The 23667-nt window shown below is 42.0% G+C and overlaps 1 protein-coding gene across 2 annotated transcripts in view; it reads right to left on the bottom strand.

The window, feature by feature from the left end:
- The window catches only part of ZNF423 (zinc finger protein 423), a 226139-nt gene that overhangs the window by 160434 nt on the left and 42038 nt on the right, over positions 1-23667 (bottom strand). The gene's annotated exons all lie outside the window — the stretch shown is intronic.

Below are 23667 nucleotides of genomic sequence, written 5' to 3' on the forward strand. Positions count from 1 at the left end.
GAAGCCAGTCCATGCAGCACTGCAGACAACCCTTGCCTGGGCTCTATGCAGAGGCCACAGAGCTGAAAATCCCCTTCTAAGTCTCTGCTGCCCTCTCAGCAGCAAAGCATCCATTAGGCACACTAGCCATGGTGGCCAGGCTTTGGTGACCAGCTGAAACAGAGCTGCTTCCACCTCTTCTGCACACAGGCTCCCCAACAGAGGTGATACAGCCCCAAGTGCTACACCTGCACTATTTCACTTGCCTCCACAAGCACTCATGCTCTTAATACACCCTGTCAGTATGATAGGAACACTTGGGAAGTCATTCAGAAAGTGAAACAGAACCACAGACTCTGCCAGCAGAAGAGGTCCTCACACACTGGCTGACCCCAAAAGCCCAGGAGTTGTTCTCAGCCGGGTGGGAGGGAGATACCACCTTGTTGGTTTGGGATGCATTTGAGTTTTAAGCCATTAAGGAAGGACCAGCAAACAGAGAGATGAATTGTTTCTAAAATCAGATCAGCACCAAAAAGATTGAGGACAACCAATGCTGAGAACATGAAGCAAAGCTGAAAATAAGATTTATTAAAGATGAAAACTGGTTACCACAAGCACCGCAATTCAGACACACACGGCTAGAGCTCTGCTACCACTATCCAGCCAGAGCACATTTCATAGCATCTTCTGCTCTGCGCATGGTAACATAAATCAACTGGTGTAAAACACTCTGCAGCTTTCCATGGAGCACTCGTAACACGACGCACCCTTCCAATTGCAATGGAAATATTAAAAATCAGAGCCTGCGTTGGTGTGTCACAGCCTCCCTCTTAGCAGTTAACTGATCTGCACAGTTTCAGATTCTTTTACTGCTAAATTATACGTACCTTTCTACTACAAAATTTCCATTAAGGGCAAGATATAATATTCATCTTACCAAATCAGATATGCCACTTGCACAGCAGTAATGAATTTAAGGATTTAGTTATAAAAAGTATCATTCACTAAGCACTCCATATTGTAAGTCATCATCTAGACTATGTTTATTCAATAAAATGCCACTAGCTGAACCGCATGCTTTATAGACTCTTCCTTAAATAAAAATGTCTTGTAATGAAAAAACCCCACAATTCTGGTTCTCTTATATTATTACTTCACCAAATAGTAAGTCACTTTTAGACCTATGCTAGCTTTGCTTTATTTCACACATCATTTAATGTATATATTCAAATTATCACTTACATTTTGTCATATTTACTTGGCACACCTTTATACAGTGTCTCATTCCAGACTGCAATCACAAACATTTTAGCTCATTCAATCTTTTTAAAGCCTATGTCCTGCAGACTTGATAGTTAATAAATCAGAATGTCAGCTCTCCAGTTTTATGACAGAAACCTATAAAAAGAGTCCAAGCATATAAATGTAACCTAAAGAATTGGCACCTGCGTGCATGCTGCCTGCTGACAAAGGCCTCAGGGAAGCACTTCTGAACTGACTTTGCCACAACCTGAAGAAGAAAGGTTTTAGGCAACTTTGAGAAGCTTTAAGGGACCTTCACTAATATTTTTAGCAGAACTGCTGTCTTTTGAGAGTTAACCTAAAGACCAGCTGATCTGGTGAGTACACTGTGACAAATTCATCCTTGGTTTTACTCCAATACTTCGTGACTACACCAGGGATAAAGCTGCTCGACCGAGTCCAACAATAACAAATAATTTAGCACACTGCTTTAGGAAAAGTAAATTGTACAATGTGAGATAAGAAAATAGATTCCCCACTGCAAAGCAAAATTCCAGAAACATTTCTTAATTCCCTGTTGAATGGGAAATCTGATCCTCTAGGCAACTTCTCAAAAGCGTCGTTGCTTGACAGAGCTGTATGTCAAATAACACAAGAGTGAAGCTTGCAGAAATTATTTAGCAAATGCAACACTGCTTTACAATGGGTTTTTTTTTTTCTGGCTTTGGCGAGTTAAAGCAATTGTACATGTCTGTCACACCTCGGTGTTACTGTCCTTCAAACAAAATGGTCTTCAGATTCCTCTGCTCAGAGCTGCGCACTCCGTGCTCGCCTTGTTATTACCAAACACTGCTGAGAAAAATCTGTGGTGTTTCTTGGATTTTTGACCTTTGTCTCTACTCTTTGACCCCAGGCTGCCAGCAGGGTGTGTGGGGTGCGGGCGGCCCTGGGGAGACACTCGCTCCTTGCCCAGGGGAGCAAAACAGCCAGGGCAGTGATGGGAATGGGTGGTCCAGCCAGCAAGGAAAAGCTTCAAACGCAGCCCAGCTGCTCCCGCAATGAGCTCAGTTTCCCTGATGAGGACAGCAGGCCACGAGCATTCCTCGGGAACTCGTTTCTGCAGAGCTCTGCTGTAGTTCACAAATTTAACCTGCAATTTTCCTGCTGGCAAGAACTGCAGGAGCACCTTGCCTGTGGGTGCAAGCACACGGCCAGAAGGGTTTGGGTCACCACGGGAGGCCAAGGAGCTGCTGGCACCACAAGCAGGGGTGGCTTTGGAGCTGGGCCTGGCTCTGAGGGGACATGTCTGTTCACCACCAAGCAAAGGGGCTTGGTTGTCAGAGCCAACAGGAACTTTTGCAGTCTTCAAAAATCAGTGGCTGCCTTGTGGCATCAAGCACAGATAAATACATTTACTGCCACAGCTAATTTTTAAGATTCCATTTTTAAGCCTTGAATTTTAGTGAGTTTAATTCAATAGTAAGTCGTTTCTATCTAGATTGCATAAAAAATTAGCAATAATCACAGTTACCAACCTGGAGGAATTTGTGCACCAAACACCATTGTGAAGACAGCACAGCACCACAGGCACACAGCTCACACTGGCGTGGTGTGCTCAGCACAAGGCTGTGGGCAAATGCCAGCAGAAGGGAACAGCAGGCAGCACCAGGATAAATGATCAGGATAAATGATCACTGATCAGTTCCAAAGACAGGATAACACTTCAGTGTTATGAGTAATTTTTAAGTGACCTTGCCATATATAATGACTGTTCTAACAATCTTCTTTTATGAGTAAGAGAAGATACAATTTGAGAGGTTAGTCTTAAAAGTATACCTCACTACCCAAAATGTGAAGAAACAGGGGGGGGGGGGGCTTTTTTGGTTTTCTTTTCTTTTTTTTTTTTTCCCCTTCCCCCTCCTTTTTCCTCTGTAGCACAGTGGAAGGTCTACAGGGCTTTACACAAGAAGAATATTTTACCCTTTGACCTAAACAATCTGGCCAACAGTCAGGAATATGTTATTCTAATTGCCACTAAAGTTAATGTTGGTAATGACCCTTGGTTTTTCTATACAAGCCAGTTTATGCTCTAGAAAGTTACTATTTCAATGGAGACATAGCAAGAACTGGGAGTGTTCCTGCCTGACCTGGTGGTCCAAGGAATGTGGCAAACTTGGCAAAGCTGAAAAAGTGAATTCCCGAAGGCCCAGTTTGAAAGTTGCAGTCAGTAGAAATGCCTTCTGAGCTGTGTTCAAAACAGCTCTGTTACAGGAACAACGCGCTCCTAAAGCCAAATATTTGAAAACAGATTGCATGTACCTCGTTCAGCTCAAGTCAAGAGCAGATTTCCCTTGCTTCAGTCAGCCTGGGACAGACAGCCCTGCTACCAGGCTGGGACTGTGCTTGGAGCTCAGCGTGGCACAGCCGCAGCCCAGGATCACAGGGACAGTCCAGCCACGAGAGCCACAGCAAACTGCTTTGGGGCTTTGGTTAGTGGGGCAGGACCAAAGACAGGGCAAGGCCAGAGCCATACTGGAAAGATGCTGATGCCTACCTACAATTTCCACTTAAACACTTGGAAATGGGTAACACCTTGCAACACAAGGGCCACAAAAAATTGAAAAGAAACCAACCTCAGCTTATTTTTTCATCTGTGGAATCAATTATGGACAGTTTAAATTTTTTATTCTGTCAACACAATACAGGCTAGGCAGGCCTTTCTGTCTTTGTGCCAGTAAATTTTCTGGGGCTTTTCTTTATTTTTTTTTTTAAGCCTGTGGATTTTTGAAGCTGGGATTTCTTTTAAATCTAGGGCTGCCCTTATGAACATGCTGTTTAGTGCAGGGTCACGCCTGCTTTAAATAGGCCCAGTTATGGGGCTTCCATGAGGAAGCAGGCACCCATTGATGCAGTGCTAGGCAGCATTTTCTATCCCAGAAACTTTGCCACACAGAGGTAAGGCTGCAAAGTCACACTCTGTAAAGCACCACATAAACATCTACACACACATGGACATGCACTGCCCAGGTCTGGCAGCTGGAAGGAAAAATGTAAAATGAAGAGCAGAAAAGAGGCATCTCTTCACTCCTCACCTTGGTCCAAACAAAAACAAAGGTCTCACAAAGGACTATGGTTATTTCTAGAAGTTTCCTGAGATGCAGGACAAGTGACAAAAGTACATGGCACTGAATAAATAAAAGCTAATTGCTGGAGGAGTGATGGGTGCTGGCAAACAACTAACACCTCCTGGGGCTTGGCAGAGCCCCACAGAGCCCACCCAGGGGTGCAGCCTTCCTGCCCTGTGGCCACAGGGCTACCGCAGCAAGACAAAAGGAAAGGAAATTTCATCCATAATTAGGAAATGAGAACAAAAGAGACAAATGACTTAAAGGAAAAGCCTAATCTAAACGTTCGTTAGTGAATGTTTTGCTCAGTGTCAAATGCCAAATCAGTGTGGGGGAGGTTTCTACTTTTATGTGGTTTGTTACATTTTAGTGTTGTCTTTAGCTCTGTAACATAGAAAGAGAGTCCAAAGTTCTCTGTACTTGTGATCAAAGAATGAAAAAATGCCAAAAAGTCACTAGTCTTTCAGTAATTAAATCACAAACAAACTGAAACTGAAATCTTCATCCTAGTATGAAGTCTTGCCTTTGCTGGTTACTCCCACTCCTCAACATTTCAAAAGACATCTTTTTTAAACACTTCTATTTTGAACACAGATATGTGTGTGTGCTACCTCTCAAAGAGCCAGGGCCCTCCTGTGAGCTGCTGTAACCTCTGCAACCATACCCACACAAAGCTGCCAAAAATCTGCTCCAGCCAAGCAAACCAGGTCAGAAAGCATGGATTGCACCCCAGCCCTAGGACCAGGACGAGGACCAGGAATCAAAGGCAGCTCATTCCACACATCAAATCATCACTATGTGCATCAAAGGCAAGCAGGTTTGGTCCTCCATCATGCAGTGCAGCAGACCACTTGCACATGGTGTCAAACCACATGTGGTAAAGAAAAAAAGGTGCCTGGCTGATAAACAAAGAGCCAGAATGGAATAATGCATGGAACACCACGGTATATTCATGCAATGGTAAATCACATGGGATGACTACACAACAGGGCAAGCGAGCAAAGCGCGGGCACACAATCCTGCTGACACTCAGTTGCTGTGCACTGCTCCTCTCAGGCTGAAGAGATCCACACATCAGATCTTGCCTTCCCTCAACAAGAGGAAAAAACAATCATAATACCAAAAAAAATTATTTGGTCCAGCATGTAGTTAATGGTGTTTGCCTCCTAAGACTTACAACTTAATAAAATTGATCTCACTGCAGTACTGTAATGAAGAACAGTAGGATAAGGCTACCCTCGAACCATGAAAATTGCATATTGTTACCTCCTCGTGCCCTCCTAGGGCTATGGCTGCTGCAGCCTCTGCGAGCTGTCATTTGTCTGCCTCTGACACGCAGCAACGCTGGCTGCAAGAGCTTCTTTTGGAAGGGCAAGGGAAGAGGGACAGTGTTCAGTGCTGGGTATCTCTGCATAATAACCCATGGGATAAAGCACAGATTACACCAGCAATACTATTTTGTGTGAAGGGTGTTAAGAATAAAATATACAAAAGTCAGAGATTTTAGGAAGCACACATGATAACATTTCACAACAGAGCCTTATTACACTCCAGATTATATTAAATCATAATAATTTGTAAGTAAATGGAAACTCCTCAGCATTCTTCAACTTGGCAAAGAAAAACTAATTTAGAAGGGTACAGCACTTCCTTCTATATCTGCTGGTACACAGACTCTTAGAGAAAGGGGTTCCAAGCACCCCAGGAAAAACTGGTGCCAGCTCCAGCACTGCACCTGCTTCTGCTGGCCCTGCACCACTCACAGAACTGGTGCTGACAGCCCTGCACATCCCACAGCTGCCTCTCAGAGCCTTCTCTTAGCTTACTTACACCAACACTTCTCAGGGAAAATGTCCATCTTCCTTCAGTCAGGATACAATTTTCTCAAATTAGCAGCAGTTTAAGAAAACCTCACGTGTCTACCTGGAGTTTAAAGGCGTGGAAAGTGGCAGGAACACGCAGCAGAGGACTGGCAGCTCATTGCACTTTTTCTATGCTGTAGCAGTCACAGGTATCACATACAGAATGGGTAACACACGTAAACCTCTTGCCCTGCAGTGCATTGCTTCCACCTGAGCCCACCTACATCTCTACATTGTTATCTCTGCTGTAGAGACACACCATACATCTAGTTAGAGATATGTATGTATGCTATAATTGCCCTGTTTTGTCCAGTGAAACAATCTCCCAGAATGATGCCTATTCATACAGCCAGTCCTGGCTCCAGCTCTCTAGAACAGTAACCCTGTACACCTAGCATCTAATCTGAAACCCGCTGGCTTTGCTCAGTCAATGATTTTTACAAATCACACTCACACACACAAACTCATCCTACTACCCTGGTTTTCTTGGATCAAGACTTCTATTGTATTCTTTAGTCAACATACTAGAGAAACCTTTTAATAAGTGCTGTTAATTTTTTTATTGATCAAACTGTGAGCCATTTCATTTTCCATTATATCAGAAATCTCCTATAGGAGCATTCAGATTGAGTTTCTTTATTCTGTCTCTAGAAGCATGTCACTTTTCATTATTGCTTAAAAATTAGAAAGCAGTTCCTCCGTTCTTTATGGCTTTTTTTAAGTTTAGTTACTGAAGGGTTATTAAACTTGGAAAATATACAAACGGGCATAATGTGATGAATAAATTCCTCGCTGTCTCTAACCAACTTTAACATTAGCTTTTTTATAATTTTGTAGGTTTATTTTCACTGAAAGACTGCCTGTAATTATTACTCATGTTCTCCCCAAACACTTATGTTACTAAAGTGTGAAAAGTCTTCTAACACAAAGACAGTTCTCTGGGAAGTAATTACGAAAATGCATTCAGGGGCAATAATTTTATATTAACTGTCAGCAGCATACATCTTCTGAAAAGGCACTTGTTATGAAGGAATTATTTGTGTGGAATTTGAAGGCACTGAAGGCAAAGGAAAATTGCAGAAACACATTAAACTGAAACTCCAGCTCCCTCATCAAGGGTCAGTTTATGTTTAAATCATTACCTTGAAGGCAACCCCACACCTTCCAGAGAGTCTGCTAGAAAGACAATTTCAATTTATGCACAAATTGGACACAGTCTCCAGTTTTTGGAGTGAAACAATTTACACCCCCTTTTTAAGGAAATTTCTGAGCAGCTAATCGAAAGAGATATGTCTGAAAATTATCGACTTCTATTAACCTTTCACTGATGACACTAAAAATACTTGCTACTGATTTATGGGCAGTAACAAAAATAGTGGCCTCAAAACTGATCAAGCACATTAAAAAGATATCTGTGTCTGTAATGGCTGCAAGAAAAGATTTAATGAGCATTTCACAGTAACTTTTAGCCTACAGGCCAATCCTTTAGTCCTTAGGAAGGTGAAATAACTCAGTGAAAGGTTTTTAAAAAGTGAAATCCAGCAAGAGTGATTAAGCATCACATCATTTTAAAAGTGGTTTTTAAAAAAATCAAAAAAGGAAATCATATAAACATCACCAAACAGTAAATTTCCTCTTAATCATAGCTGCAGGTAATGTTTCAGCCTTTCTAGTGCTTTTACTAAAATGATTTAGATGCTACTATGCTATGTGACAAATGCACTCACACGCCGAAAAGCGGACAAAGAGCTGAGTTATTATTATTTATTTGCATGCAAGCAGCAGTGGGATTGTACTTTATAGTGTTAACAGCACATAGTGTTTATCAGCTCTTCAGTGTTTGGCAGCCAGTTTAACAGGATAAATATGGGATGTAAACACTTTCCCGACACAAAAAGCATTACAAGTGAATTTTAGGGAATGCAAGGAAAGACAGAGAGTGGAGCAGTCCAGAGCATGCCAAAGTGTTTGGCTGGAACAGCGCCCGGCTGTGGGACACTGCCCAGCCACTGACCATGGTCACCCTCAGGGTGCCCTCTCCAGAGCAGGGACAGACACTGTCCCCCCACGGGACTGCGAGGAGAGCAGCTCCCCCTTTCACACTGGGGTCTCCTCCTTGGAGAGGACAGGCTCAAAACCCTGTAGATCTGCTTTGTGCATCCCTGTGGCATCCAAATCAGAAAACGTGTTTGCACCCAAACTGCTCAACAGCCATCTGCAGGAGACTCTATCCACTTACTCAAGATGTGTGGCTGCCATGCAACACATTATCTGCCTCTGAAAAAGGATGCTGCTGTCCACTTCCAGATTCCAAAGGTGCATCTGAATGGGAGTAACTGCCACCTTCAGTTCAATAATGAGGTTCAAATCAAACCAGATCTAAAATCCATTTTAGATGCATGCATTTTAGATATAAAGTTAATTTATATGCACAAAGAAATTAGAATGCAGCAAGTATTAACTTCAAAGAGAAGTGCACTTTGTCATAAAAGAGTGCTTTTCTCTTTCACATACAACTGCTAAATAATATTGACCATCGTACTCTAATAAATACATGTAACCTTTCAGAAGAAAAATGGCACTTAAACTTTATTTAGGTATATGAATATTTTGATAAAACTCAACTTATTGTTTTTCAAATCTTTGTTGGAGAAAAGTGTTCTGTTTCCAGCAGTTCTATGGAATTCCATTCACAGCTAACATGGGACTTCTTAATCACATTTTAATCCATGGGTATGACAAACCCTTTCCTTTCTTTAAGGAAATGGTGTGAGAGATATTCTTTTTTTTTTTTTTTCTTTTTGTGGCTTTTTGGTTGTTTGGCACTTTTTTACTTCAAGGTAAAGCCAGATATCTGCAAAACTTAAATCTATAGCTCCCTGAACAGACAGAATATTCAGAAGGTTTAATAAAATTCACATGTGGCTTGTTATTGCAGCTGCATATCAAATGCAAAAATAAGGTATTGACTGGGTCTGCTCAAAATAGCAACTGCTGGAACTCTTTATTAAAACAAACCTGTTGATTTTCAAAGAGAAAAATTACAGATGATGTAATTTACCATAAGCGATAAATGCCACTACGTATTTTGATGTCCCTTCACCTAATTCAAAATGCAGATTCCTTTATTGTTCCTCCATAAGGTCCAGGACTTTGAATTGTCCCTTCTCCAGGAAGTTCTGGTCCTGGAGTATTCATGTCTTCAGTGTCCAGCCCTTAGTGTGTGCACACAGGAGCAAGATTTAAGCAGAGCAAGGACTCCATACAAAAATACCCTCTTAGGCCCCTGAACATATTTCCTTTCAAATGCACTTTTCCCATGCTTGAAATATGGATTTGTTTAAAAGTTTTGCTGAAAAGGAATGTCTTTCACAAAACAAACTGCTGAGATCCTACAGGTAGCACTTACATTCCTCCTTTTATACCTATAAAAAGCCCAGAACATTAAGACTGAGAGAGTAAGAGAGCCCTCTGCAAACTGTCAGGAGCCAAGGGGTGGATCAACACAGAGGGAAAAAGTGGAACAAGAGCAAAAAACCATATTGGGGTAGGAAGAAAAATACACACAGGCAAATTAGAGAAGGCAATAATTATTTCACTGACCTTCTCATGGGTCTTGGTTTGCTCAGAACCTGCCTGGATCATTTTCCATTGGGAATGACAAATGTGTGGCTGAAGAAGCACAGAAGGGACCCACTTCTGTGATAACTGTGCCTGGAACTCTTCAAAACTGTGATTAAAGACTTGAGAGGCTTCAGTGGGGCTGGGTTGGTGGAGTTAGCTTCTCAGGTAAAACTCCTGTTTCTAGCCAGGGTACAGAGGGTTGAAACTGGACTGCAACTTAGTTGTGGGTTGTATGTCCTGATCAAATACCCCACATCATCTTTAGAGGAAAAAACCTTCACTGACTTTCTCTCTACAAATCTGGCTTGCTCTGGGGAAAAAAAAAAGGTGTTTCAAATGTACCTGAGGAAAAAGACATGTTTTCCCAAATGCACGCCTAAACCTCTCTCTAACCAGTTACTGCTGGCAGAGGCTCGCCACTGCTCGAGGGGAGCCTTCCAAACTGGGCATTGCCAGCACAGAGAGCAGAAACTGGGAAAACAGCACCTTTACACTGCTCCAGCCATGGCTGGGAGGGACATCTGTAGGTAGCCCAAGTGATTTAGGGGGCTAATACTCACAAGGGCCAACAGACTGTAGCAAAAACCCATGGAATTGGAAATTAATGAGAATTAGGCACCTACGTGTCCAAATGGCTTCAGAAGAGCAGGGCTTGCAGGCTTTCAGAAACATTACCCTCAGGTCTCGTTGTGCATCTCTGCACAACCAAGCACCAGGCTGGACACTGTGTCTTGGTGCAGGGATTCAAACCACAGCAAAAGAATTCAGTTAATGAACGTGAAAAAAAGCAACTGTTATAACATGATTCTCAACCAGAAAAGAGATAAGAAAATCATACTATGCAGCACAGGAAAGGGTATTTAACAGGTGGCCAAGTTATTAGAGAGCCCATTGGATTTTACAGTCTTCCCTCCCATGTGCCTCTGGCCATCTCCTGCTGCACAAACACACAACAAACCTGCCCAGCAGATACACCCAGGAGATCACCACAAGCCAACAAGGGATGACTTGGGAAATTTCCTGCCACTTCCTGCTCTTTCTCTCTTCCCTGGGCTTAAAACGAGTGATTTTGGGCCATGGGCTCAGTTAAATTTCAGTTTGTGTTTAAAACAAGCCCACATGCAAAAAATTAACGTACCTCAGATTTCCTTTCTAATTTCTTTCCTTAATACTGAACTCTACACGTTTCATTTGACAAAGCCATTAATTCAGTAATTTCACATAATTAAATCGAGCAAAGCAGAGTATTTAAATTGGAGCTAAGTGAAATATACTTCTGTGCAGCTCATGCTGTTAGAATTGTGCTACATGCTATTCTGCTGCTGCTCGTTTATTAATTTAGGATTGGGTGAAACGTGACACTGTGTAATAAGGAATTCACTGGTTTCAACAGTATTAGATATAAAAAAAAAAAATTAAAATCACAGAGGACAATGTATCAAGCACCAAATGAAATAAGTTAATCCCTTTGAGCCCTCAGCAGAGCACTTCTGCACCCAGCTGAAACTGGCACCCAGGTTTGCACTTTCCTTGTGATAACCAATTTCTGCACAGAGGTTTTTTATCCCTGGAATAAGCAGTGAGCTGCACTTGTCCTCCAGTGTGGTGATCCTTTTAGCAATGATAACACTTTTTTCCCTAATATCTTCCTGAATTTTTCTTCTAGCCCTATGTGGTAAAGAAAGTGTGAAAAGACATTTAAAGGACTTCAAGCCAAAATTACTTTAAAGTTGGGTGCCCCTCAGCCCCTCCTGTCATTCAGCAGGTCCCAAGTGTCAGAGCAGGAGACAGCAGTGTGTACACAGCACCAGGAACTGGAAGAGCCCTTGGATCTACCGTGAGAATGATGGATGGCAAAAAATAAAAAGGACAGATAAAACCTGAAGTTCATTTTTTTTGCTTACAAATGAGTAATAAAGGTGAAGAAATTAAGTTGGCCAATAATCCAAATAGTGGGAATTAAGTAATTAACAAGGTCTCTCCAGAATATAGTGGTGTTGTTTTGATTTTTTTTTTCTATCAGTGCTTTCTGCTTCCCAAATTTCTCATGAATTACCTTAATTGGGCTCTTCCAGGTAGGCTGGAAGTTCCTCCACTTCTTCCTGGCCTCGAAGGACGCCTGTGAGAGGGGCAGCTCTGGCCTGCTCATGCTAGCCCTCACCAGATACTGCTCATAATGAGCCGCTCCCACTAATGAACGGGGGGGGGGGGGGCTAGGGGGAGATATTGTTGCTGTTGTAATTAAGCTTGTGAAGAGTTTATTTGGAGAGAAATTAGATTTATTTACATGCTGCTTTGTTGCTGATGAAGCACCAGCTATCTGGGAGAACTTCTAATTAACCCTAATTTAGTTGATGCGCTCTTTAGCAGCCCCATTCCCTGTGTACTTTGCCAAGGTAAAAAGTAGTAACCATAACAAAATTATCCTTTTTTTAAAAGGCACTTTTTTTGGGAGGAAGCTGCTCCCAACTTTTTTTCCTTACATTATGGAATTTGTGTTTTAGTTGCTGACTGGCAGGAAGATGCACAGTTGACAACTTTATGCTACTCCATGGCTTTTCAACAGCCTGTGGTGGGTGCCGAAAAAGGGGTTAGGGGTTTGCTTTGGACCCTTCCAATGCTCTTACAGCCATCAGAGCCAGGAGTCTGTTTTTAACTCTTCCACTCCCTACATCCTTGGCCAGTTATGCTGTCTGGCCACAGAGTTCATTAACCAGATATGGTTTTAAATTATTTCATTACAGGATCAAGCTAAAAATCACTTAACTTTAAGGATGTCTTTTCTTATTTAATAATTCACTGACAGCTCTGCTGCTCTTCCAGAGCCTGTGGTGTAGCTTTTCTGAGTTGTTTGCAACTCAGAAAGACATTTAAAATACAACAGGCTTACAACCTCTTTTCATAAAAAAATAAAAACCCTAAAAAGTCTCCAGTTTTTAAAAACCATTTTGGAGGAAGAACACCACCAATTCTTACTTAATTGCACACACACACACATGAACACTAAGCACCACTTTTTTGAATTAAGGGCAAAAAATGAAACGTAATTTAGTTCTATTATACAGAAGCATCTATGCTTTTTCATCACAACACAAACCGTGAGATTCAAAGAGCATTTGCAGAAGTGATATCCCTCATGTCTTCACCACCACAGCTGTTTGCACATACAGTATATGAAGACAAAAAATGAAAAAAAAAAAAAAGTGGATTTCGCAAACATCTTGTCTGGAAATTGTTTTACCCATCTGAATATTACAAACTTGTGCAAGATTTCTACCTGAAATTCACTTTAATCAGAAAAAGTACATTTTTGCTGCACAACCTTTTTTTCATAAGATTGTAGACCAAATGCTGCTCTCAGTTATACCTCACTAGCCCTGTTGATTTTCTTTATGCTTCTTGGACGTTACTGTGGAAATTTGGCAATAAATGTATTTTGTTTAATATGAACAAGGAAGAGAAGCCAAATGCTTTTTACACAGAACATTTCTCATTCATTTAGCAGAATAAATGGTCTTCTGGACTTCTGTGCTAATTGCAGAGAGTCTGATATAAACTGCTAACAAGGTTTAAGCCCACTGTTTCTCAGTTTTAATAATGGACACGTATTCTGTAGAAAGTAATGACAGCTTTGTGAATCGACCATTTCTCTGCAAATATCTGATTAAATGAACATGCAAAATTGAAATCTTCCCTTTTGTCACTGAAAGAAGAAGGACAGACTAGAGTTATCTTTTTTTACTATGGTCAAACTTATGTAGAGGAAGACTTCAATTCAAAACACTGTCTTATAGAATTCTAAGCAAGCTTCATAGTCAGGAAAAGGCGCTGATATTTTTGTTGCTACAATTGCATCTCCTTGATGTGTCAGCAGGAATGGCCTGACATAGACCTTCTTGGGGGAATGCTATTCAAGTCCAAGTTACACATTTCTTTTAACAAAAACCATAAGTGAAATCAAGATGGAACTAATCAGTCTGTCAAAATGATACATTTACAAGCCACAAAAACATCTTATTTGAATAAGAAAGAAATAGTTCTCTGATTTGCTTTCTGTGAATGGAAACAACCACTGTCTTCACTTGTATTTACTCATCTGACAAAATCAGGGCACAGGAATTTAGTGTCATCTAAGTCACCTACAGCCCCTATCCAAGCTAAATAATACCAATAAGCACAAGTCTACACCATGCCCAGCTCAAGAGGTGCAAAAAGCCTTTCAGGGGAAAACCATCACTCCTCTCAAGGAGAACAGATTAAAATAAAATATACACAGAGCAACAAATCTAAATTTCAAACCCTTCTCAGAGGACTTTTTCCACCAAGGTGCTTCAGTTGGCCCCAGCTTACTACTCACACAGAGGGACAGGACCAGCAAGTGCCTTCTCACCGTATTTCTCTCAAACTGAAAATTCTCTCTGGCTTTGTTTCAAACAACAGTCAGAGCCTTAAAACACATACACACACTGCATGAAGGTCTCACCATGTAAGTGGTTTTCTTTATCCAAGCAAAAACTTCCAACTATTATGGAAGAAATTTGCATACGGAGTCCCTCCATTTTATGCTAGCAAATAACTTCCTTGAGAAACGCTGCAGCTTGCAGTATCAAGGCGCTTGGAGGGACACTGTGGGATGAAGTGACATGTGCAATCCCATCATTCTACCACAAGCAAAAAGCACTGCTAAACATCTGAGTTTTCCTTTTGGAGCTTTGATGAGTTTACTAAGGAAACGTAACAGTGGGCTCACTGACTAGAACACTCAAGTTTAAGGAAAAGCGTGTTTTCTTTAGTCATAATGATGCAATAATATTTCACAGCTCTTAAAACACCTTTCATGTTTGAAACACATCAGCAACACTTGCATATCAGTTTATCTGTAAAACAAACTTCCCCTGCTGCAGGAGCCTGAAACATGAGAGAACAGAGTGATGGCTCTCCATTTTTCTGAGGAGAAATAAGCCTTTACCCAAACATTACACCTACAAATTTCAACACAGCAACAAAGACAGTGAATTTCCTATTTGTAGATGATTACATCATTAAAATATATTGAACAGATTCACTGCAAATATATCAAATCTTTCAACAAGACTGCTTATTTTCAGGCAAATTACCAGGCTCATGTTAAATACCAGTAAGCTGAAGGAGTCCTTGTTTATCTGTTGCAAACTACCAACTTATCCTCAAGGAAAGGCCATGCTAAAACATGTACCTCTAAATCCATGCTGTTCAGCAGCATTCAGAGTAGTCTCATTCTGACTCACATGTTTACATTTTTACTGCTAATTGATTTACTCCTTCTGAAGGAGTTGCCTTGAACAGGAGGCATCCCTTCTTTCTCCCCTTAGCCCCCCTGCTCCAGCTTCATTACAACCCTGAGCTGTTGCCAAAATGAGATATTGCCTCATTTTTGGTACCATGCCCTTGAAGGCATCTTATTAGAAAAGACCATTTCTTAATTAACATTTTTGATCTTTAATCTATTACACATCCCTTTAATCCCATACGGAGGAGCTTTTGGCCCACTTCCGCGGCGTGGCGGTGGGAGGCAATAGACTTGGCAATTTGTGCTGAGGGCTCTCTCCCAGCTGGGCTCCGGCACGGCCGGCTGCAGGGCTGGCTATGCTCTCACTGGTCAGCAGCAGACATTTGCAGTTATTATTTTATTGCCTTTTTTTTAATATAGACTTCAGAGAGACACCGCTCAGTATTAAAGCCAACAGGCAGAATGGCAAGCTTGTGGATGAGATCAGACTTCAGCAAGTGGCTGTCAAGCTCTTAGAATAACCAGCGAAACTCTTAAGTGGGAGATTTAGTGGATCACCAACATGTGAAGTGTTAAAGAAAAGTACAATGTTAAGTCCCTTACATCATTTTACTTGCAAATAATTACAGCAATTACAATGTGCTAACTGGCAATTAACATTACAGGCTTCACAACTCACCAGAATTTTTTAAAACACGCTGTGGCCCTATGCAAATTGTCTCTTTGGTACTTCTGATTTGGTGGCTGTATGAGCTAATGGCTACACATTAGCTCAGCAGATCTTGGAACAAAATTGCCCACGTGCCAGATAATTTAATTAGAGGCTTGATCTTGTCAGAGCTTTATGCAATACAGACTGCTTCCAAGCAAAGTGTGTGGGTTTTTTCCTTTCTCTTTAGTGTTTTGTGACCGTCCAATAATTTCTACTAACAAACACCAAAGCCATCCAAGGGAGAAAGGAAGCATGAGTATGGTACACACCAGCAGGCAGCACTCCAGTCCCAACTGTCAGGAATTCAAAAATATATAGAGCAAGACACATTGAGCACCTCTTCCACACACACCCCAGTCTACTGCCAGGTCTCTGCACACATCTATTAAATCTTCATCGTGCTGTTACTCAGCCCCAAAGAAGACAAAGGTCACTTGTCTCCAAGTGAGAGCTATAGGGTATCTCAAATCTCATTATAAATGGTCCCATTTAAGAGTTTTCTCATTTGAATTTATACACAACAAATACAAGGTTATGAGATGAGCTTGGTTTATTTTGACAGTGACATCGTAATTCCTTGTAGTGCGACTGGAAAAAGGCTACTTTAGACATTAAATGATAGAAATGCAAACATATCTTCTATTATGGCCTTAATTTTTGTTTGCTACACATTTTTATACTGCAGTAACCATACTTGGACTCTTGGTCCCTGACAAGCTAAACAGCTTAAGACAATATAACCAAAAATAGCATAGTAAAGGCTACAAAACTTTTACAAGTCAGGTCAATGTTGAGCAAGACCCACTAGAGGTCCCTTCCAACCCAAATTATTCTAGCTTCCAGTACTGAATAAGCAAAGATTTTTTTGGGCAAAGCATCATTAATTTCACACATTTCTTCATTGCAGAGTTTCATATCAGTGTTCTTACTCAGCACAGAACGCAAAGCAGTGCAGCTTGTTCATTCCATTTATTTTTCTTCTTTTACAACCTTGTTTATAAAACCCCATTCTCATGACTGCCACAGTTTGTTTTTTTCTTAAGAAGAATGATTACTGGGGATCCACCACTGTGGCATTATATTTTATTGATTTTTCTTGTTTAAGCAACAGGCCAACATAATGTATTCTACTATTCTTGTTCTACATTTATTCAGGCTGGGAGCTTTGAGCTACCAGTTACAACTGCAAAGTATAAACCAGTCAAACGAGAACAAGTTTCTGTGAAAACCAAAGAAATTGTTCACCAGGAGACTTTTGTTCAACTCTCCAGCTGTCTGCTTTCACAAAGGTAAAACCCATTGCAATCACTTCCTACAGCAGCATGGTTTCAGCTTCCCCCACTCCTACCAGCCAGACAAGGCAGATTTGGAAAAGCAAAGCCACTGACCTGCAGAAATGACTCAAAGCAGGATGGGCTGGCAAGTGCCCATCAGTTCCAAAGCCAGAGCCCTTTGGGGAAGGTCAACCTGCAGCATTGTGCACGCTGAATAATGCAAAGTAGTGTGGATATGTGGCACAAGGAAGACTTCCTCCTAGGTTGGGAGGCTTAATTAGCATTTGCAAGTGCTTTGAGATCCTACATTAAAATATTTACTGAAATAAGCTCTAGAAAGCACAATTTGCCTGACAATTCTGTCTGCTCAAATCTGCAGATTAGCAAATCCAGAATGCAGCAGAATTGGATCAATTAGAGATGAGAAAGATTTATCAGGTGATCTTATCCATCCCTCTGCTGATATAAGACCATTCCTACACTGTATTTTCAAGTTCTTTGTCCAGTCTAGTTTGTAAATTACCAAGGTAATGGAAGAGGATACCAGGCTACTAGATCCCACTACCTGGAAATGTTTCCTGATATTCAGCGTAACATCTCCTTTGCTTTACCTTAGCCCATTACTCCTAGCTGCACCCCTGAAAGCTATCATAAGCAACAGATATAACTTGCACTTAAAACCACAAAAAATGCTTATCTAATCACAGCCTTTCACTTGGGCAGCAAGGGAGAACAAGGTGGCACCACTGAAGGAAACACATGAATGGAAGAAGAAGATAGGAAGGTGCTGTGCTTTCCTCTTCTCCAGCACTCACTGCAGCTCAATGGCAAATCCTTCACCAGGATTTTCGTGCCTGGGGGGAGACCAAGCAAGCCCAGGAGAGCCAGGAAGGCTGCTCCTGATGGTCCACCCATGAAAGGGATTACCTTCCTTCAGTCTGTGCTAGGAAATGAAACAGTGTTACAATGTCCCAGCAGAAAAAGTACCAACAGGCACACCTTTAAATAAAAAGTACATTTGTCAGAGGGAGAAAAATGCTGGCAAGACAGTGATGCAGCCTGGGGAGGTTGGCCCCTGCCCAGCCCAGAACATCAGTATGCAGCCATCCATGCTGGTGGCATGCTTGTGGTTCCTGGCAGGGTGCTGCTGCCAGAAGACCCTATGGGAACATCCCCATCACCAGCACATACACCAAGCTCACAAGATTTCAGATGAGGTTATCCTGATGACCACAGAGGTATTCCTAGACTTGACAGAAATTACCAGTCCTGATGCACTGCTGGCATCCCAGTGCACACCAGTCCTTGGGGCCTTGTCCACAAGGCCAAGTGGGGCTGTGACCCTGCAGAAATCCTCCCTTTTAGAGTTGTAGCCTGTGGCAACTAGAAGGGTTGGCTTTAGGCACCAATGACATGCTGCAATGCACTACACTTGCTCTGTTTCCTTTAGGCAGACCAGCTTTCCTGTGTACATTGTCTTTAAGAAGCCTGGGTGATGGGGTAGGGGAGAACTTGACAGCTCGCTTTGAAATGAGCTTTTCTTTCCTTGCCTCTTGTACCATGGAAATTAATTCTCCTCCTCTGTGCTATCGCTATAATTTTCCCAATTAACATTTTTAATAGTAAGTATTTTCTAGGAAATGCCGTAATACACAGGTGTGTGCTTCTAATTTAAATACTGACACCCATGCTGTGTTCACATCTGAAGATCGCTCCTTCTTGCCAGAGATTCCCTCCCCAAACAAGAGGGGAACACCAACGGTGCCGCTCCACCGGAGAGCCTCGGCAGCCTGGCGGGGCAGCTGCTTCCACACCACGAGCACGTGTTGGGGCCGCACCACACAAATCCCATTTTTGTACTGCTCCTTCCCCTGGAGGTGCTACAGCTGCAGGATGTCGCCTGGACTGCAGGGAGCCCTGGGAACTGCCCTGTCACTCCAGCCAACAGCTTCCTCCTGCAGCCCCCATGCACTGCCCAGGAGCCCAGGCGTGCTGGGAGCAGAGGCTTGCTCGCAGGGAGCCCTCGTGCCTGCAGATACAGAGCTGGGCTCATGTTTCCTACAAACACAGGAATCTGGGGAGGGTTTATAATTACTTGTTTTGTTTCTTTTTGTATTATCCAGCTACAAAAGTCTTACATCTGTCTAGGATGTTCATCTACCACATTATCTGAGTATCAGGTACTTTCTATTACTTCATATTCCATTTAATAAAACACTATCAAAAGTGCTTTATTTAAATAAATATATATAAATTAGTATTTATCTGTAAAATATTAATGCTAAAAAATAAGTTTTATAAGGAAATGAGAACTATTTTTATTTTTTCTTCTAAAAAGAACATATTACAATGTGACATTGTAAAAACTCACACATTACCAAGGAAAATAGAATTTCAACTTAGTATAAGTGGGGAATGCAGTAACCCGAGCTGCAAACATTCCAAGCTTTATTTCTTGTTTGCATTTTTCTGGGTTCTGGATGCTTCCAAAACAGATGTTTAAAATTTTAAGAACCTCAGACTATACTGACTGGGCTGCATCCCACAGGTCAATGCAGGGACAAGGGTGCCATTTTTCAAACCAACACAAGAAAGCCAACCAGCTGAGATCTCACAGTATACTGAAAAAAATATTCAACTAAAAAAGTTACCAAACTCTTTTAAGTTCTTTGCTAAATTCACAGATTTATTTCTTTTGAAGTCTTTACCCGGTGTAATCAGAATCTTCTCATACTGATTTAATAATGAAATCAGCTTCTAGGAGATATCTGAGCTTGTGAAGACACCCAGGACAGGTAATTTTAGAGTACTTGCAAAATAACAAGTTTCTAATGCCCTCTGTATTGGAACTGACCTTTGCAGTGCTCTGCAGCAGAGATCCCAGAATTTCATGTTGTGTTTTTCTGCATTCTGCAATTAGAAGTTAAATGAGACAAAATCCAATGCAAGCAAGAATAGAGAAAAGGAATTTGGTGTCTGTGGAGTCTCCCTCACCTGAACTCCCTGAATGCTCCTGACACAGCCATGCCCACAGGCAGAGGGCAGGGACAGCTCTGGGTACTGGGACACCACAAGGGACAGGGGCCCTGGGAGCCTGCTGCTCTTGGCTTGGGCACCAGGCAGTGGCCCATGCAAGCCCAGAGTGCTGGAGGGAAGCTGAGGGGACAAGCAGCTGTGCAGACAAAACAGGCCTCCCCAAGGGGAAAGGTGAGGCAGGAGAATAGATTTTCTGTTACTTATCTCAATAAACAGAAAATAGGAAAAAGTTAAGGCAAGAATACTTGCAGCAGTGAGTCTGTTTGCTTCATGAGACCCCAGCTTTCCCAAGAAGCCAAAATTAAACCCAACTCTACAGAACAGAGGAGAACAGAAACCTTGAACACTGGGAACAGACAATGCAGCACCAGGATCAGAAGACTGAAAGAGGAGCAGAACAGAGTGAACAGCCAGGAGGGAACAGGCAACACAAGCCTGAGTAGCAGAGACAGCATTAAAAGCACCCCAGCATGGGCTCTGGTAGCCCTGCAGAAAAAGAAAGTCTCCAAATTGTGTCAAGATGTTGCTCCTCTAGAGATACCAAGTGAAAATTCTGATTTACATTGCTGGGAGATGCCATGCAAAGCATAAGAGAGGAAAAGGAGTGACCACAGGACGGTTTTCCTTTATTTTGTGGTTCATTTCTGAAAAGCTGCTGCTTCCTCTTTTCTTCCCCTTGAAAGGAGAGAAACTTTAAAAGAAATTGCAGAATGCAATTAACAATCTAAAATGGTGTACTGCATAAAAAAAGCACGGGGGAGAAATCTTAACAGAAAAACATCAAATATCTGTGCCCTAAAATATTGTGTTTTGGTTTTTTTCCCCATGCTGTGCTGTGTTAACATGTCCCTCACACGTGTGCCCAGCTGCTGCTGTGAGCTCGGTGGCAGGGACAGGAAATTTGGAGCTAATGGGGAAAGCAGGGAATACCAACCTGTAATTTATTTTTATGATTTCTGGAATGTTATAATTGAATTACACTAATGTTATGTGCTAATGGATGGTTGGGCACTGAGAGGCCTTTCCTGTTGCAAACACTGCAAAGAACCCCCATGCTCTGCAAACACTTGTGCACAGAGACATACCCAGTGCCATTTGTCCCCAGCACTCAGGACAATGGTCCACAGTTCCCTATTTCCAAAACTCTTTCTTGATCAGTACTGTAACACGTAGCTGCAGAGAAAAACAAGATACCTTCAACTACCTCAAAAACAGACACAAAAAAAAAATAGGCTTTTAGGTCTGCAGGCTCCTGAGGAGAAGACAGAATCTGCTCTGTTTGCCCCAGACAATTCAGCCAAGATTCCCTGGGGCCTCACAGTCAGGCTAATGAGAAACTCCCCAGCAACTCCCATATAAAATGCTTTCATAGGTCTTTAAAATGCCTTAAATTCTCTATATATTTAGTAAGACTTTTTACTTCTTTAAAACATCCCTTGTTGCTCCTCAAGATAATACCCTGGTGATGTATTGCAACAGAAATGCAGCATTGTCTGACCGGACCTTTGTTCTGTGAGTACTGAGCCTTATTTTCGTCTTGGCCTCGAAGAAGCCAGAGCCCCTTTTGCAGAGCAGAGGTGGGCACTTGCCTGGCCCCCAGCAGCCCTGCCCAGCCCAACCCCAGTGGCACTTTTGGAGAAGGACAGACAGGCTGCAAGGGCTGCACGTGTGTTAAGGGTTGAGGGGGAGAAAGCAGGGGGAAGAAGTACTCAGCTACACTGCTCCTCTGGAACAGAAAACATCTCTGCCTCTTAGGCAGCAAAACACGCCTGACAAGCTATTCAACAACAAACTAAGTCCTTGGATTAAGGGAGGAAAGGAAAAGGGTTTTTTTCTTCCTTTTGCATTAAGGAAAAGATGTTTACAAAACCTGAAGAGGAAGGAAATTCACTATATGCCCATTGTTAAACAGTACTGGTGGACACTCAGATTATTCACCCTGGTGCAAGGGCAGCCTCTGCCTCTTCTATGTTTTTTTTATTCTCTAGGTTCTTATGCACAGCCTTTAAGTTGTTGTTATTTAAAAAAAATAAATTAACTATTTCTAGCTGTAATTGAACTACTGGAATAAATTCCTCAGTGCAAGTACACCCCAGGTTGGATTCCTGCAAAGTGTTTTGCCTTGGCAGATTTTACCAGGAACAAGCAGTTACACTAGAGCAGACAGCAACTTGTGCACACACTCTGCCAGAGGAAAAAGGATGGTCCTGTACCAAGCTATCACCAAACAGACCCATCTGAGCACAAGATTCCTGTTCATGGTGTTCACAGCCAAATTTCCTTGGGCTGCACTAAGCAGCTCCCACAGGCAGCCCTTGCCCTGGTTTGGTCAGGGATGCACAGGCTGTGCACCCTCAGTATGTGTCTGGAGCAGAGAAGCTCCCCCAGGAGACACGGAGCTTGGAGCCCTTTGGCACACCAAGGACACATGGTCATCAGAGCCACCGAGACAAGACCCGTGACTGCAGACTCAACTCATGCTCACAAAAAAATTTTTCAGAACAGTTTCTACTGGTTAGATTAACAAAATAAAGTATAGCAGCAAACCTCCTTTTTTCCCCACAGATGCACCTATATAGTTATTTCACTAGTAGAAAAATATATTTATATATTTTTTAAAAGTTTAAAGTTTACATTCTACCTGTAACAGCTCTTGCTGATCCTACATACCACCCAACCCTGGGACCATGACTCCCCCAGCCCACAGCAGCTATGCAGAGTGCCAACAGAATTTTTCAGAAGTCATTTTGCATGTGTTTGCACACACACAGAGATGTACAAACACATACAGGAGAAAGAGGGAGAGAAATATGTTAATTTGAAACATCTGGCAAATGTTTCGGAGTTAACAAGTCCCAGGTTTGGCCTTTGGGGTCTTTTTTCCTTTTGGGGGAGTTAAGGAAGGGGAGGCAATTTTGTCATTTTGGGCCAGGGAAGGAAGGGACATGAAACAAGAAATTGAAGCGTGTTTTTTCACCCTTTATTGAACTTCAACATCACACTACTGAAGCTAATGCAAACAGGAAGATCATAAAAGAACATAATGAAAGTCTCGCACACTGGGACTGAGGGACTGGTTTCAGTTACTGAATATCGCTGTGGAGCTACACCACACAAGAGCCAGTGACTCCACACAGCCACACCACCACAAACTTGGGCTTTTTAAGCTTTTTCTGTGTAGCTCCTCAATCATATTCCAACCTGCAACTTCTATCCCATGTATTGCATCCCAACTTGACAGGATACAGTATCACCTCTTTATACACATACAAGATTGACATTTGTAGCTACTAAATGTATTAAGAAAAAAAACCCCAATTAACACACATATTCCTAAAGCTGCCATAAATCATGCATACAATACATTTTCTCCCACATCCGACATCTTGAATGAGAGCTGTAACTGTGGGAATAAATGAAGAAAAATGGAGACTCAACTAACTTGGTAAAAGCCTCTCACAGTCTGTCTTTTACTTAAGGCATAGTCACCAATACCAACCCCAAATTAACTCTGCTGTGCACAGAAATGTTTTTTTGTCATTGT

This window comes from Vidua chalybeata, chromosome 11 (assembly GCF_026979565.1).
Source record: "Vidua chalybeata isolate OUT-0048 chromosome 11, bVidCha1 merged haplotype, whole genome shotgun sequence".
Classification (NCBI taxonomy): Eukaryota; Metazoa; Chordata; class Aves; order Passeriformes; family Viduidae; genus Vidua; species Vidua chalybeata.